Consider the following 18,419-nt stretch of genomic DNA (forward strand, 5'->3'; position numbering starts at 1 on the left):
TGCCAGAAAGCTCTCATCCACCACTCAGACACTGTGATTGAAACCTCTCCTCTACCACTCAGATCCTGTGCCTGAAACTCACCTCCACCCTTTACCTGACACTCTCCTCCATCACTCAGAACGTGTGCCTGAAAGCGCTCCTCCACCGCTCTGACCCTGTGCTTGAAAGCTCTCCTCCATCACTAAGACTCTGTGCTTTCAATCTCGCCTCCATCACTCATACACTGTGCCAGAAATCTCTCCTCCACCACTCAGACCCTGTGCCAGAAAGCTCTCCTACACCACTCAGACCATGTGCCTAAAATCACACCCCAACACTCAGACCCTGTGCTTGAAACTCTCCTCCACCACTCAGACCCTGTGCCTGAAAGCTCCCCTCCACCACTAAGATTTGTAATTTCGATCTCACCTCCATCACTCATACACTGTGCCAGAAATCTCTCCTCCACCACTCAGACCATGTGCCAAAAAGCACTCCTCCACCACTCAGACCCTGTGCCAGAAAGCTCTCCTCCACCACTCAGACCATGTTCCTAAAAGCTCTCCTCCACCACTCAGACCCTGTGCCAGAAATCTCTCCTCCACCACTCAGACCATGTGCCTAAAATCACACCCCAATGCTCAGACCCTGTGCCTGAAAGCTCTCCTCCACCGCTCCGACCCTGTAAATGACACTCTCCTCCACCACTCAGACCCTGTGCCTGACACCTCTCCTCCACCACTCAGACCCTGTGCCTGAAAGCTCTCCTCCACCACTCAGACCCTGTGTCAGAAACCTCTGCTCCACCACTCAGACCCTGTGCCTGAAAGCTCGCCACCACCATTCAGACCCTGTGCCTGAAAGCACTCCTACACCACTCAGACCCTGTGCCAGAAAGCTATCCTCCACCACTCAGACCATGTGCCTAAAAGCACTCCCCCAGCACTCAAACCCTGTGCCTGAAACTCTCCTCCATCACTCAGACCCTGTGCCTGAAAGCTCTCCACCACCACTCAGACCCTGTGCCTGAAAGCTCTCCTCCACCACTCAGACCCGGTATCTGAAAGCTCTCCTCCACCACTCAGACCCTAGGCCTGAAAAGTGCCCTGCACCTCTCAGACCCTGTGCCTGAAAGCTCTCCTCCACCACACAGACCCTGTGCCTGAAAGCTCTCCACCACCACTCAGACCCTGTGCCAGAAACCTCTCCTCCACCACTCAGACCCTGTGCCTGAAAGCTCTCCACCACAACTCAGACCCTGTGCCTGAAAGCTCTCCTGCTCCTCTCAGACCCTGTGCCTGAGAGCTCTCCAACACCACTCAGACCCTGTGCCTGTAAGCTCTCCACCACCACTCAGACCCTGTGCCTGAAAGCTCTCCTGCACCACTCAGACCCTGTGCCTGAGAGCTCTCCACCACCACTCAGACCCTGTGCCAGAAACCTCTCCTCCACCACTCAGACCCAGTGCCTGAAAGCTCTCCACCACCACTCAAACTCTGTGCCTGAAACTCTCCTCCACCACTCAGACCCTGTGCCTGAAAGCTCTCCTCCACCACTCAGAACCTGTGCCAGAAAGCTCTCCTCCACCACTCAGACCATGTGCCTAAGAGCACTCCCCCACCAATCATACCATGTGCCTAAAAGCACTCCCCCACCACTCAGACCCTGTGCCTGAAAGCTCTCCTCCACCACACAGACCCTGTGCCTGAAAGCTCTCCTCCACCACACAGACTTTGTACCTGAAAGCTCTCATCCATTACTCGTATCCTGTGCCAGAAAGCTCTCCTCCACCACTCAGACCCTGTGCCAGAAAGCTCTCCTCCACCACTCAGACCATGTGCCTAAAAGCACTCCCCCACCACTCAAACTCTGTGCCTGAAACTCTCCTCCACCACTCAGACCCTGTGCCTGAAAGCTCTCCTCCTCCACACAGACCCTGTGCCTGAAAGCTCTCCTCCACCACACAGACTCTGTACCTGAAAGCTCTAATCCATTACTCGTACCCTGTGCCTGAAAGCTCTCCTCCACCACTCAGATCCTGTGCCTGAAACTCACCTCCACCCTGTACCTGACGCTCTCCTCCACCACTCAGACCCTGTGCCTGAAAGCTCTCCTGCACCACTCAGACCCTGTGAATGACACTCTCCTCCACCACTCAGACCCTGTGCCTGAAAGCTCTCCTGCACCACTCAGACCCTGTGCCAGAAAGCTCTCCTCCACCACTCAGACCATGTGCCTAAAAGCTCTCATCCACCACTCAGACCCTGTGACAGAAATCTCTCCTCCACCACTCAGACCATGTGCCTAAAATCACACCCCAACACTCAGACCCTGTGCTTGAAAGCTCTCCTCCTCCACACAGACCCTGTGCCTGAAAGCTCTCCTCCACCACACAGACTCTGTACCTGAAAGCTCTCATCCATTACTCGTACCCTGTGCCTGAAAGCTCTCCTCCACCACTCAGATCCTGTGCCTGAAACTCACCTCCACCCTGTACCTGACGCTCTCCTCCACCACTCAGACCCTGTGCCTGAAAGCTCTCCTGCACCACTCAGACCCTGTGAATGACACTCTCCTCCACCACTCAGACCCTGTGCCTGAAAGCTCTCCTGCACCACTCAGACCCTGTGCCAGAAAGCTCTCCTCCACCACTCAGACCATGTGCCTAAAAGCTCTCATCCACCACTCAGACCCTGTGCTTGAAACTCTCCTCCACCACTCAGACCCTGTGCCTGAAAGCTCCCCTCCACCACTAAGATTTGTACTTTCGATCTCACCTCCATCACTCATACACTGTGCCAGAAATCTCTCCTCCACCACTCAGACCATGTGCCAAAAAGCACTCCTCCACCACTCAGACCCTGTGCCAGAAAGCTCTCCTCCACCACTCAGACCATGTGCCTAAAAGCTCTCCTCCACCACTCTGACCCTGTGCCAGAAATCTCTCCTCCACCACTCAGACCATGTGCCTAAAATCACACCCCAACGCTCAGACCCTGTGCTTAAAACTCTCCTCCACCACTCAGACCCTGTGCCTGAAAGCTCCCCTCCACCACTAAGATTTGTGCTTTCAATCTCACCTCCATCACTCATACACTGTGCCAGAAATCTCTCCTCCACCACTCAGACCATTTGCCAAAAAGCACTCCTCCACCACTTAGACCCTGTGCCAGAAAGCTCTCATCCACCACTCAGACACTGTGATTGAAACCTCTCCTCTACCACTCAGATCCTGTGCCTGAAACTCACCTCCACCCTTTACCTGACACTCTCCTCCATCACTCAGAACGTGTGCCTGAAAGCGCTCCTCCACCGCTCTGACCCTGTGCTTGAAAGCTCTCCTCCATCACTAAGACTCTGTGCTTTCAATCTCGCCTCCATCACTCATACACTGTGCCAGAAATCTCTCCTCCACCACTCAGACCCTGTGCCAGAAAGCTCTCCTGCACCACTCAGACCATGTGCCTAAAGGCTCTCCTCCACCACTCAGAACCTGTGCCAGAAAGCTCTCCTCCACCACTCAGACCATGTGCCTAAAATCACTCCCCCAACACTCAGACCCTGTGCTTGAAACTCTCCGCCACCACTCAGACACTGTGCCTGAAAGCTCCCCTCCACCGCTATGACCCTGTGCTTGAAAGCTCTCCTCCACCGCTCCGACCCTGTAAATGACACTCTCCTCCACCAATCAGACTCTGTGCCTGACACCTCTCCTCCACCACTCAGACCCTGTGCCTGAAAGCTCTTCTCCACCACTCAGACCCTGTGTCAGAAACCTCTGCTCCACCACTCAGACCCTGTGCCTGAAAGCTCGCCACCACCATTCAGACCCTGTGCCTGAAAGCACTCCTACACCACTCAGACCCTGTGCCAGAAAGCTCTCCTCCACCACTCAGACCATGTGCCTAAAAGCACTCCCCCAGCACTCAAACCCTGTGCCTGAAACTCTCCTCCATCTATCAGACCCTGTGCCTGAAAGCTCTCCGCCACCACTCAGACCCTGTGCCTGAAAACTCTCCTCCACCACTCAGACCCTGTATCTGAAAGCTCTCCTCCACCACTCAGACCCTAGGCGTGAAAAGTGCCCTGCACCTCTCAGACCCTGTGCCTGAAAGCTCTCCTCCACCACACAGACCCTGTGCCTGAAAGCTCTCCACCACCACTCAGACCCTGTGCCAGAAACCTCTCCTCCACCACTCAGACCCTGTGCCTGAAAGCTCTCCACCACAACTCAGACCCTGTGCCTGAAAGCTCTCCTGCTCCTCTCAGACCCTGTGCCTGAGAGCTCTCCAACACCCCTCAGACCCTGTGCCTGTAAGCTCTCCACCACCACTCAGACCCTGTGCCTGAAAGCTCTCCTGCACCACTCAGACCCTGTGCCTGGGAGCTCTCCACCACCACTCAGACCCTGTGCCAGAAACCTCTCCTCCACCACTCAGACCCAGTGCCTAAAAGCTCTCCACCACAACTCAGACCCTGTGCCTGAAAGCTCTCCTGCTCCACTTAGACCCTGTGCCTGAAAGCTCTCCTCCACCACTCAGATCCTGTGCCTGAAAGCTCTCCTCCACCACGTAGACCCTGTGACTGAAAGCTCTCCTCCACCACTCAGATCCTGTGCTTGAAAGCTCTCCTCCACCACTCAGACCCTGTGACTGAAAGCTCTCCTCCACCACTCAGACCCTGTGCCAGAAAGCTCTCCTCCACCACTCTGACCCTGTGCCTGAAAGCTCCCCTCCACCACTCAGACCCTGTGCCTGAAAGCTCTCCTGCACCACACAGACCCTGTGCCTGAAAGCTCTCCAGCACCACACAGACCCTGTGCCAGAAAGCTCTCCTCCACCACTCAGACCCTGTGCCTGAAAGCTCTCCTCCACCACTCAGACCCTGTGCCAGAAAGCTCTCCTCCACCACTCAGACCATGTGCCTAAAAGCACTCCCCACCACTCAAACTCTGTGCCTGAAACTCTCCTCCACCACTCAGACCCTGTGCCTGAAAGCTCTCCTCCACCACTCACACCCTGTGCCAGAAAGCTCTCCTCCACCACTCAGACCATGTGCCTAAGAGCACTCCCCCACCACTCATACCATGTGCCTAAAAGCACTCCCCCACCGCTCAGACCCTGTGCCCGAAAGCTCTCCTCCACCACACAGACTCTGTACCTGAAAGCTCTCATCCATTAGTCGTACCCTGTGCCAGAAAGCTCTCCTCCACCACTCAGACCCTCTGCCAGAAAGCTCCCCTCCACCACTCAGACCATGTGCCTAAAAGCACTCCCCCACCACTCAGACCATGTGCCTAAAAGCACTCTCCCACCACTCAGACCTGTGCCTGAAAGCTCTCCTCCTCCACACAGACCCTGTGCCTGAAAGCTCTCCTCCACCACACAAACTCTGTACCTGAAAGCTCTCATCCATTACTCGTACCCTGCGCCAGAAAGCTCTACTCCACCACTCAGACCCTGTGCCTGAAAGCTCTCCTCCACCACACAGACCCTGTACCTGAAAGCTCTCATCCATTACTCGTACCCTGTGCCGGAAAGCGCTCCTCCACCACTCAGACCCTGTGCCTGAAAGCTCTCATCCACCATACAGACCCTGTACCTGAAAGCTCTCATCCATTACTCGTACCCTGTGCCAGAAAGCGCTCCTCCACTACTCAGGCCCTGTGCCTGAAAGCTCTCCTCCACCACACAGATCATGTGCATGAAAGCTCTCCCGCACCACTCAAACCCTGTGCCTGAAACTCTCCTCCACCACTCAGACCCTGTGCCTGAAAGCTCTCCTCCACCACACAGACCCTGTGCCTGAAAGTTCTCCCCCACCACACAGATCCTGTACCTGAAAGCTCTCATCCATTACTCGTACCCTTTGCCAGAAAGCTCTCCTCCACCACTCAGACCCTGTGCCTGAAAGCTCTCCTCCACCACACAGACCCTGTACCTGAAAGCTCTCATCCATTACTCGTACCCTGTGCCAAAAAGCACTCCTCCACCACTCAGACCCTGTGCCAGAAAGCTCTCCTCCACCACTCAGACCATGTGCCTAAAAGCTCTCCTCCACCACTCAGACCCTGTGCCAGAAATCTCTCCTCCACCACTCAGACCATGTGCCTAAAATCACACCCCAACGCTCAGACCCTGTGCTTAAAACTCTCCTCCACCACTCAGACCCTGTGCCTGAAAGCTCCCCTCCACCACTAAGATTTGTGCTTTCAATCTCACCTCCATCACTCATACACTGTGCCAGAAATCTCTCCTCCACCACTCAGACCATTTGCCAAACAGCACTCCTCCACCACTTAGACCCTGTGCCAGAAAGCTCTCATCCACCACTCAGACACTGTGATTGAAACCTCTCCTCTACCACTCAGATCCTGTGCCTGAAACTCACCTCCACCCTTTACCTGACACTCTCCTCCATCACTCAGAACGTGTGCCTGAAAGCGCTCCTCCACCGCTCTGACCCTGTGCTTGAAAGCTCTCCTCCATCACTAAGACTCTGTGCTTTCAATCTCGCCTCCATCACTCATACACTGTGCCAGAAATCTCTCCTCCACCACTCAGACCATGTGCCAAAAAGCACTCCTCCACCACTCAGATCCTGTGCCAGAAAGCTCTCCTCCACCACTCAGACCATGTGCCTAAAAGCTCTCCTCCACCACTCAGACCCTGTGCCAGAAATCTCTCCTCCACCACTCAGACCATGTGCCTAAAATCACACATCAATGCTCAGACCCTGTGCTTAAAACTCTCCTCCACCACTCAGACCCTGTGCCTGAAAGCTCCCCTCCACCACTAAGATTTGTGCTTTCAATCTCACCTCCATCACTCATACACTGTGCCAGAAATCTCTCCTCCACCACTCAGACCATGTGCCAAAAAGCACTCCTCCACCACTTAGACCCTGTGCCAGAAAGCTCTCATCCACCACTCAGACACTGTGATTGAAACCTCTCCTCTACCACTCAGATCCTGTGCCTGAAACTCACCTCCACCCTTTACCTGACACTCTCCTCCATCACTCAGAACGTGTGCCTGAAAGCGCTCCTCCACCGCTCTGACCCTGTGCTTGAAAGCTCTCCTCCATCACTAAGACTCTGTGCTTTCAATTGCGCCTCCTTCACTCATACACTGTGCCAGAAATCTCTCCTCCACCACTCAGACCCTGTGCCAGAAAGCTCTCCTACACCACTCAGACCATGTGCCTAAAGGCTCTCCTCCACCACTCAGAACCTGTGCCAGAAAGCTCTCCTCCACCACTCAGACCATGTGCCTAAAATCACTCCCCCAACACTCAGACCCTGTGCTTGAAACTCTCCGCCACCACTCAGACACTGTGCCTGAAAGCTCCCCTCCACCGCTATGACCCTGTGCTTGAAAGCTCTCCTCCACCGCTCCGACCCTGTAAATGACACTCTCCTCCACCACTCAGACTCTGTGCCTGACACCTCTCCTCCACCACTCAGACCCTGTGCCTGAAAGCTCTTCTCCACCACTCAGACCCTGTGTCAGAAACCTCTGCTCCACCACTCAGACCCTGTGCCTGAAAGCTCGCCACCACCATTCAGACCCTGTGCCTGAAAGCACTCCTACACCACTCAGACCCTGTGCCAGAAAGCTCTCCTCCACCACTCAGACCATGTGCCTAAAAGCACTCCCCCAGCACTCAAACCCTGTGCCTGAAACTCTCCTCCATCTATCAGACCCTGTGCCTGAAAGCTCTCCGCCACCACTCAGACCCTGTGCCTGAAAACTCTCCTCCACCACTCAGACCCTGTATCTGAAAGCTCTCCTCCACCACTCAGACCCTAGGCGTGAAAAGTGCCCTGCACCTCTCAGACCCTGTGCCTGAAAGCTCTCCTCCACCACACAGACCCTGTGCCTGAAAGCTCTCCACCACCACTCAGACCCTGTGCCAGAAACCTCTCCTCCACCACTCAGACCCTGTGCCTGAAAGCTCTCCACCACAACTCAGACCCTGTGCCTGAAAGCTCTCCTGCTCCTCTCAGACCCTGTGCCTGAGAGCTCTCCAACACCCCTCAGACCCTGTGCCTGTAAGCTCTCCACCACCACTCAGACCCTGTGCCTGAAAGCTCTCCTGCACCACTCAGACCCTGTGCCTGAGAGCTCTCCACCACCACTCAGACCCTGTGCCAGAAACCTCTCCTCCACCACTCAGACCCAGTGCCTAAAAGCTCTCCACCACAACTCAGACCCTGTGCCTGAAAGCTCTCCTGCTCCACTTAGACCCTGTGCCTGAAAGCTCTCCTCCACCACTCAGATCCTGTGCCTGAAAGCTCTCCTCCACCACGTAGACCCTGTGGCTGAAAGCTCTCCTCCACCACTCAGATCCTGTGCTTGAAAGCTCTCCTCCACCACTCAGACCCTTTGACTGAAAGCTCTCCTCCACCACTCAGACCCTGTGCCAGAAAGCTCTCCTCCACCACTCTGACCCTGTGCCTGAAAGCTCCCCTCCACCACTCAGACCCTGTGCCTGAAAGCTCTCCTGCACCACACAGACCCTGTGCCTGAAAGCTCTCCAGCACCACACAGACCCTGTGCCAGAAAGCTCTCCTCCACCACTCAGACCCTGTGCCTGAAAGCTCTCCTCCACCACTCAGACCCTGTGCCAGAAAGCTCTCCTCCACCACTCAGACCATGTGCCTAAAAGCACTCCCCCACCACTGAAACTCTGTGCCTGAAACTCTCCTCCACCACTCAGACCCTGTGCCTGAAAGCTCTCCTCCACCACTCACACCCTGTGCCAGAAAGCTCTCCTCCACCACTCAGACCATGTGCCTAAGAGCACACCCCCACCACTCATACCATGTGCCTAAAAGCACTCCCCCACCGCTCAGACCCTGTGCCTGAAAGCTCTCCTCCACCACACAGACCCTGTGCCTGAAAGCTCTCCTCCACCACACAGACTCTGTACCTGAAAGCTCTCGTCCATTACTCGTACCCTGTGCCAGAAAGCTCTCCTCCACCACTCAGACCCTCTGCCAGAAAGCTCCCCTCCACCACTCAGACCATGTGCCTAAAAGCACTCCCCCACCACTCAGACCATGTGCCTAAAAGCATTCTCCCACCACTCAGACCCTGTGCCTGAAAGCTCTCCTCCTCCACACAGACCCTGTGCCTGAAAGCTCTCCTCCACCACACAAACTCTGTACCTGAAAGCTCTCATCCATTACTCGTACCCTGCGCCAGAAAGCTCTACTCCACCACTCAGACCCTGTGCCTGAAAGCTCTCCTCCACCACACAGACCCTGCACCTGAAAGCTCTCATCCATTACTCGTACCCTGTGCCGGAAAGCGCTCCTCCACCACTCAGACCCTGTGCCTGAAAGCTCTCATCCACCATACAGACCCTGTACCTGAAAGCTCTCATCCATTACTCGTACCCTGTGCCAGAAAGCGCTCCTCCACTACTCAGGCCCTGTGCCTGAAAGCTCTCCTCCACCACACAGATCATGTGCATGAAAGCTCTCCCGCACCACTCAAACCCTGTGCCTGAAACTCTCCTCCACCACTCAGACCCTGTGCCTGAAAGCTCTCCTCCACCACACAGACCATGTGCCTGAAAGTTCTCCCCCACCACACAGATCCTGTACCTGAAAGCTCTCATCCATTACTCGTACCCTTTGCCAGAAAGCTCTCCTCCACCACTCAGACCCTGTGCCTGAAAGCTCTCCTCCACCACACAGACCCTGTACCTGAAAGCTCTCATCCATTACTCGTACCCTGTGCCAGAAAGCGCTCCTCCACTACTCAGGCCCTGCGCCTGAAAGCTCTCCTCCACCACACAGACCCTGTGTCTGAGAGCTCTCCACCACAACTCAGACCCTGTGTCTGAAACCTCTCCTGCTCCACTCAGACCCTGTGCCTGAGAGCTCTCCAACACCACTCAGACCATGTGCCTGAAAGCTCTCCACCACCACTCAGACCCTGTGCCTGAAAGCTCTCCTGCACCACTCAGACCCTGTGCCTGAGAGCGCTCCTCCACCACTCAGATCCTGTGCCAGAAAGCTCTCCTCCATCACTCTGACCCTGTGCCTGAAAGCTCTCCTCCACAACTCAGACCCTGTGCCTGAAAGCTCTCCTCCACCACACAGACCCTGTGCCTGAAAGCTCTCCTGCACCACACAGACCCTGTGCCAGAAAGCTCTCCTCCACCACTCAGACCCTGTGCCTGAAAGCTCTCATCCATTACTCATACCCTGTGCCAGAAAGCTCTCCTCCACCACTCAGCCCTGTGCCAGAAAGCTCTCCTCCACCACTCAGACCATGTGCCTAAAAGCACTCCCCCACCACTCAGACCATGTGCCTAAAAGCACTCCCCCACCACTTAAACCCTGTGCCTGAAACTCTCCTCCACCACTCAGACCGTGTGCCTGAAAGCTCACCTCCACCACAAAGACCCTGTGCCTGAAAGCTCTCCTCCACCACAAAGACCCTGTACCTGAAAGCTCTCATCCATTACTCGTACCCTGTGCCAGAAAGCTCTCCTCCACCACTCTGACCCTGTGCCTGAAAGCTCTCCTCCACCACACAGACCCTGTACCTGAAAGCTTCCATCCATTACTCGTACCCTGTGCCGGAAAGCGCTCCTCCACCACTCAGACCCTGTGCCTGAAAGCTCTCATCCACCATACAGACCCTGTGCCTGAAAGTTCTCATCCATCACTCGTACCCTGTGCCAGAAAGCGCTCCTCCACTACTCAGGCCCTGCGCCTGAAAGCTCTCCTCCACCACACAGATCCTGTGCATGAAAGCTCTCCTGCACCACATAGACCCTGTGCCAGAAAGCTCTCCTCGACCACTCAGACCCTGTGCCTGAAAGCTCTCCTCCACCACACAGACCCTGTGCCTGAAAGCTCTCCTGCACCACTCAGACCCTGTGTCTGAAAGCACTCCTCCACCATTCAGACCATGTGCCTAAAAGCACTCCCCCACCACTCAGACCCTGTGCCTGAAAGTTCTCCTGCACCACTCAGAACCTGTGCCTGAAAGCTCTCCTGCACCACACAGACCCTGTGCCTGAAAGCTCTCCTGCACCACACAGACCCTGTGCCAAAAAGCTCTCCTCTGCCACTCAGACCCTGTGCCTGAAAGCTCTCCTCCACTACTCAGACCCTGTGCCTGAAAGCTCTCCACCACCACTCAGACCCTGTGCCTGAAATCGCTCCTGCACCACACAGACCCTGTGCCTGAAAGCTCTCCTCCACCACTCAGACCCTGTGTCTGAAGCACTCCTCCACCACTCAGACTATGTGCCTTAAAGCACTCCCCCACCACTCAGACCCTGTGCCTGAAAGCTCTCCTGCACCACACAGACCCTGTGCCAGAAAGCTCTCCTCCACCACTCAGACCCTGAGCCTGAAAGCTCTCCTCCACCACTCAGACCCTGTGAAAACAAGGAAATAATATGAGGCAGGGTAACCAAAAATGAAACACACCAAACACAGGTTACAAAGGAACATACAAAGTACTTTATTTTATACTGAATCCAGTTACAAAAGAACAGAACAAAATTCAGATAGCTATCGACCCTCAGTACAACACAGCGAACTCCGGCGTGGTTCGGTGTGCTCAGTGAGTGCAAATATTAATTGAAACAGTCAGGCTTTTATACATTTCTCCAGCCTGTTGTCCAGCCTTTCTGCAGGTTAACCATTCCATAAATAAGTTACTAGGGTCCCTTGCCAGGTCAAATCTAGTTCATCTTAGGTTTATACATTAACAAGAAGAAATGGTAATAATGTATGCTCTAGGCCTAACATTAAAATGCAGGACTTAATTTATACAATATAGTTAAGCAGGTGTTCTCATTCAATTATAGATCAGTTTCGGTGATACAGGTAAACCATTGCACACAGGTCAGCAGAAGGACAAGGTCTCAGCTCATGACCCTAACAAGTGGCCTGCAGGCAAGTTATAAATTGGTTGTACAGAGGTCATGACAATCGAGTTATGTTCTGAATAACATAGGCTACCATTTTAGCTCACATGGTGACTTTATAGAGCAAGAAAACCTAAAATGGCGGCTTGACCCAAAATGACAGTTTACATGGTTTCTAAGGTCAGGACCTTGCAATGCGAGTTTATTCACGTGTAGTTTATAAGCAGCTTGTTAGCAGCTTGGCGTAGGCCAATATACATATATTCATAGCAATAGGAGGCACGATATAATTTCTAGTTTGACAACCCTGTGCCTGAAAGTTCTCCTCCACCACTCAGACCCTGTTCCTGAAAGCTCTCCACCACCACTCAGACCCTGTGCCTGAACGCTCTCCTCCACCACTCAGACCCTGTGCCTGAAGAGGTGCTAGGGCATAGGTAACATCTCAGACCCCAGTGAAAAGAAAGGTGCCTGTACTCCCTGCACCATCCTCCAAATCCTGTGGCCTTGTGGAATGCCTTGGCCTTCTGGAAAAAGGTACCGAACCTCCTGATGCAGTTTTCAAAATTCCCTAGAACTTCAGCTGAGCCCTAAGAGGCAAGAAGGTACTATACCCTATTTCTACAGTGTCCAGTACAACCAGCATCTTCACTCTGAAGAAAGGCACCTATATTAGCACCTTTCCTTGAAATCCTAACCCCTTGGCGGAAACTCTGCATTCACTCCTAGGGCTTCCCGTGTACGGCCTTCACCTTGCTTTCAAACTTAGTTTAGCAGCGAGATTATAAAATAAACATTCTCTGTTTGAAACCATCTTGATCCTGACAGACATCCGACGGTGTGGGAAATAGGCCAAACTTGTGTTGTTTTGCAGAAACTGAGAAGGAGCATAACTTCAGAATGAAAGCTCTAACTCTCTTGGAATGTACTGGTAAATGATGTATGCATCTGTCTCTGTCCAGTTTACGTTTACTCGTGTTTTATTTATCCCACTTTAGGAATTGTGCACTGGTCACGAATTTACTGTAGGTTTATTTATGTTTTTTCCCATCATCAATTGAACTATACACTCTTCACACTACACTACACTCGGATAGAAAGCCTGGTAATGTCCAGTGTCGCTTCCAATGCCCTTTCTTTCTACATACAATTTATTTTCCATATATCTGAATTTGGCAAATTTACAAAAACGTGCCTTGCAAATATACACTCATTGCCCCATGAAATGCAAGATGAATATTTGCATGTCTCATGAGACAAGCATGTGGTGAATATGAGAGCCTAAACTATATGCAGGTATGCCAGCATTAGACATAAACAAAAGACTATTTCTAGCTAAGGTCACTATGCTAGAAATAACTTGTCTTTTATTTCTTACGTGGGTCTTTTATGATTTTTCCTGTTTTTGGTTTTATGAAAAATCATAGTTGCACATGTCCAGAGTGAAATGGACTGCTGCCCTTCACAGAGAACCATTGTTAGTTGAGATGTGTATCTTGGGCAGGGTGGATAGCTCATGGGTTAAGTGCTCAACTATGATGTGGCATGCCTGTAGACCGATACTTTCCTGGCATGGTCAGTTCATCGCTTTATCCTTCGCAGGTGGGTGCAAGTGGTGCCATAATACCATATAATAATAATAATTGCTACAAGTAAAGCGCTTAGAAAGAGAACCAACATGGAGCACTAGGTAAAAACCTGGTAATAATATTATTTGGGTCTGTGCGCGTCGTGCACCACTCAGAAGCTCCATGCAGAGCCCACACCCTCAGCTGTGGTGCATGAAAATGATAAACCACCTGCAGTGCCCTGCCATTGGAGGTAGTACCAGTTTAGTGACATCTGCTTGTGTTAAAATCCAGACCTAACGCATTGTGTTGTTAACTCCTGTTCAGAGAAGGAGTGTGGTACACACAAGGCCATGAGCCGCCGGCTATGCCTACCGCATCTTAGAGCTTCTCACAGTTCACAGCCTAAGGCCATGCACTGTGTAGATCAACCAGGTGCACATAAGCTGGCCTGCAGCCTTCGGGGCATGTTAAGTAATTGTGTGAAGGACAGAGAGTGCATGGTAACATGCTGCATGCCACCGGTGTATTGATGTTACTTACATGGCCCTAGAAATGCTTCAGTTGGGGCCCTTATAAGGCAGTTTTTAGTCAAAAGCTGAGTTCGAAGCATGCACCACTCAGAAATTCCAAGCACGGCCTGCACCCAACAGGCCACAACTGATGTCTTCTGCATGCGAGTGGTACACTTGGTGCATGTTCTGTAAGGGTGCACTGTGGAGGCCACTCAGATTGACCTAATATGGCCTGTGGCCAGGGCTGGTGCAAGGATTTTTCCTTCCCTAAGTGAGAGGCCATTTTACCACCCTCCACTACTGCGTGTCCTATCAAATACCCTCCCCCCAACTGTGGCTTAACATCTGCACCTGCATGTCCAACACCGCCACTTTCACAAGTTGCCATTTTGACATCATGTTTAACTTCTTTTCAGAACAAGGTCAAATCAAATCACTGTCTCATACACACACACAATATATAACACGCTGGCAGGCCTCTTTACAAGTCTGGTGTTATACCACAGGGAAACCGGGCGGTATCCCAGCAGATGGAATTACCGCTCCTGCCACTTGGTCTGCCGGAATTACCAGCAGATTACAAGTGGGCGGGAGGTTGGGAGTTCCCCATTCCATGGAGTCCCGCAGCCGGTAATAATACATTGGGCAGTTTTTATTTTCTCTAACGTTCAAAGAAATTCAAGATAATGCTTTGAACTATGAATTCACCCACATACAAAGTATGAGAACTTGCATGTATTGCATGTGGCCAAAAACGACATTTAGTCATGTCGTCGTTTTAATGATGCATGAATAAATATGGCTTGGGAGCAAAGGCTGCAGCAGATCTGCCATGGGGTCAATACTCAGAAGTGGTCCTCCCAGCATTGCTTAAGGGGTCGTATCGGTCAGGCTGCTCCCACTCACGCGCATTTTGAAGCGTGCGTGGGCTGCGAGAATCGGACACTTTGTCCTCTTCTGAGATTTTGGGGGAAAGGTCATTCAGTGCTTGGCCTTGCCTGAGATCCCTACTCAGACTCCATCGCCCCCTGCTCCTATTCGTGAGTTGTCTGCTTCGGCTGGGCCACACGCTGCCACTAGAAGCTCCCAGGGGGATCGACTATGACCATCTGGTGCAGGACCTGGTACCGAACCATTGGGCCTCATTACGGGTTTGGCAGTAGCCGTGCCTGTAACAAACTCACGGCTGCCACCAAACCTGCAATTTAACCGGCACCCGCGAATGGGCAATTACCGCATTATGCTGTGTTCGGCAGACCAGGTAATTGCCCATTTGCGGGTGCCAGCAATAAGGGACTCCCCATCCCCATTCGGCCCCATAGGGCTGAATGGGATGGGGAGCTTGGATGCACCGGCACCGTTCAAAACGGTGCCGGTGCATCCACAAGTTGTGATCGCGGGTGCCGCACTGGCCGCCAGGTCGGACCTGGCCCTAGCGGGCAGAGTGAGAACCGCAAACACAACTCGTAGTATGGCGGTACGGTAGGAAAGGTGCCGGTAGCGATACCAGCACCGTTGTTGAGTTACCGCCATACTTATAATGAGGCCCATTGTTTTTATCAAGCGTTCTTCCTGCTAGGCCTCTCTGTTTCTATTTTCCTGAGCCAGGCCATGATGCATTTAGGCCAAAAAAAAAGTATCGAGAGGAGTGCGCCCTGCTTGCACTGCTAAGTTAGTGACTCCCAGTCCCGTGGGCATTGTGGTATGCAGGAGGTCATCTTGTGCTCACTTTGCATCAAATTGGTTTACTTCACTATTGTAATTAATGATAACGGGGAAATTATTTTTAGCCCCCATGCTAGCCAGCACCCTGGGCAGCCTCTTACTTTGCCTCGTGCTTGCACCAGCCGCGCCTGCAACCCACAGCGACCACCTATGTTCAGTGCCTAAGTGCGGTCCATACTGCATGTCCCGGGGCTGTACACTCAAATCTTTGTTTTGTCCACATATTCAATGTATGTGATAGTTTAGAGAACAAAACATTGTCGCAAAGCAAACACACAGCTGGGGAATAAGTAGAGCTTGTGTTGGCAACTGAATTTCTGTAATAACATAATACCACATTGTAGTAATAGAGCACTGATCTGCAACAGTTGGCTCCCTAGAGCTTTTGCATAGATATTCGTGAGGGATTATGGGAGTTGTAGTGCAAAATATCTGGAGGGATGTTGATTTTTAATTGTAACTATAATGGATTATTTATAACATGCTCAATACCCAGAGGTTTGTAAGCGCAGACCTGGGGATCGAACCTGTGCTGCAGCAGCTACTCGCACTCCTATCCTACAAGACAACGGCAGCTACGTCCAATCCTACTCTACAAGCCAGCAGCAGCTTCTCACACTCCTATTCTACAAGCAAGTGGCAGCTTGTCCCACTCCTAATCTACACGCCAGTGGCAGCTACTCGCACTCCTCTACAAGCCAGCAGCAGCTACTCTCACTCCTACTTCATAAACCAGCAGCAGCTACTCCCACTCCTATTCTACAAGACAATGGCAGCTACGTCCACTCCTACACTACAAGCCAGCGGCAGCTACTCCCACTCCTACTCTTCAAGCCAGCAGCAGCTTCTCACACTCCTACTCTGCAATCCAGCGGCAGTTTACCCCACTCCTAATCTACATGCCAGTGGCAGTTTCTCCCACTCCTACTCTACAAGCCAGCGGCAGCTTCTCCCACTCCTATTCTACAAGCAAGTGGCAGCTTGTCCCACTCCTAATCTACACGCCAGTGGCAGCTACTCGCACTCCTCTACAAGCCAGCAGCAGCTACTCTCACTCCTACTTCATAAGCCAGCAGCAGCTACTCCCACTCCTATTCTACAAGACAACAGCAGCTACTCGCACTCCTCTACAAGCCAGCGGCAGCTACTCCCACTCCTACTCTTCAAGCCAGCAGCAGCTTCTCACACTCCTACTCTGCAATCCAGCGGCAGTTTACCCCACTCCTAATCTACATGCCAGTGGCAGTTTCTCCCACTCCTACTCTACAAGCCAGCGGCAGCTTCTCCCACTCCTATTCTACAAGCAAGTGGCAGCTTGTCCCACTCCTAATCTACACGCCAGTGGCAGCTACTCGCACTCCTCTACAAGCCAGCAGCAGCTACTCTCACTCCTACTTCATAAGCCAGCAGCAGCTACTCCCACTCCTATTCTACAAGACAACAGCAGCTACTCGCACTCCTCTACAAGCCATCGGCAGCTACTCTCACTCATACTCTACAAGCCAGCAGCAGCTACTCCCACTCCTATTCTACAAGACAATGGCAGCTACGTCCACTCCTACACTACAAGCCAGGGGCAGCTACTCCCACTCCTACTCTACAAGGCAGCAGCAGCTTCTCACACTCCTACTCTGCAAACCAGCGGCAGCTTCCCCCACTCCTAATCTACATGCCAGTGGCAGCTTCTCCCACTCCTACTCTACAAGCCAGCGGCAGCTTCTCCCACTCCTATTCTACAAGCAAGTGGCAGCTTCTTCACTCCTAATCTACACGCCATTGGCAGCTACTCGCACTCCTCTACAAGCCAGCAACAGCTACTCTCACTCCTACTCCATAAGCCAGCAGCAGCTACTCCCACTCCTATTCAACAAGACAACAGCAGCTACTCGCACTCCTCTACAAGCCAGCGGCAGCTACTCTCACTCATACTCTACAAGCCAGCAGCAGCTACTCCCACTCCTATTCTACAAGACAACGGCAGCTACGTCCACTCCTACACTACAAGCCAGTGGCAGCTACTCCCGCTCCTACTCTACAAGCCAGCAGCAGCTTCTCACACTCCTACTCTGCAAGCCAGCGGCAGCTTCTCCCACTCCTAATCTACATGCCAGTGGCAGCTTCTCCCACTCCTACTCTACAAGCCAGCGGCAGCTTCTCCCACTCCTACTCTACAAGCCAGTGGCAGCTTCTCCCACTCCTACTCTACAAGCCAGTGGCAGCCTCTCCCACTCCTAATCTACATGCCAGTGTCAGCTACTCACACTCCTCTACAAGCCAGCGGCAGCTACTTTCCCTCCTACTCCACAAGCCAACAGCAGCTACTCCCACTCCTATTCTACAAGACAATGGCAGCTACGTCCACTCCTAATCTACACGCCAATGGCAGCTTCTCCCACTCCTAGTCTACAAGCCAGTGGCAGCTTCTCCTACTCCTACACTACGAGCCAGTGGCAGATACTCTCACTCCTACTCTACAAGCCAGCGGCAGCTTCTCCCAGTCCTTATCTACAAGCCAGCAGCAGCTTCTCCCACTTCTCTACAAGCCAGCGGCAGCTACTCCTACTCCACAAGCCAGCAGCAGCGACTCCCACTCCTATTCTACAATACAATGGCAGCTACGTCCACTCCTACACTACAAGTCAGTGGCAGCTTCTCCCACTCCTTTTGTACAAGCCAGCAGCAGCTTCTCTGACTCCTCTACAAGCCAGTGGCAGCTACTCTCACTCCTAC

General features: G+C 52.7%; 1 protein-coding gene across 2 annotated transcripts in view; it reads left to right on the forward strand.

Annotated features, from left to right (window-relative positions):
* The window catches only part of MDGA1 (MAM domain containing glycosylphosphatidylinositol anchor 1), a 1,353,685-nt gene that overhangs the window by 1,105,601 nt on the left and 229,665 nt on the right, over positions 1 to 18,419 (forward strand). The gene's annotated exons all lie outside the window — the stretch shown is intronic.

Source organism: Ambystoma mexicanum, chromosome 4q (genome assembly GCF_040938575.1).
Source record: "Ambystoma mexicanum isolate Mex_15411 chromosome 4q, UKY_AmexF1_1, whole genome shotgun sequence".
Lineage (NCBI taxonomy): Eukaryota > Metazoa > Chordata > Amphibia > Caudata > Ambystomatidae > Ambystoma > Ambystoma mexicanum.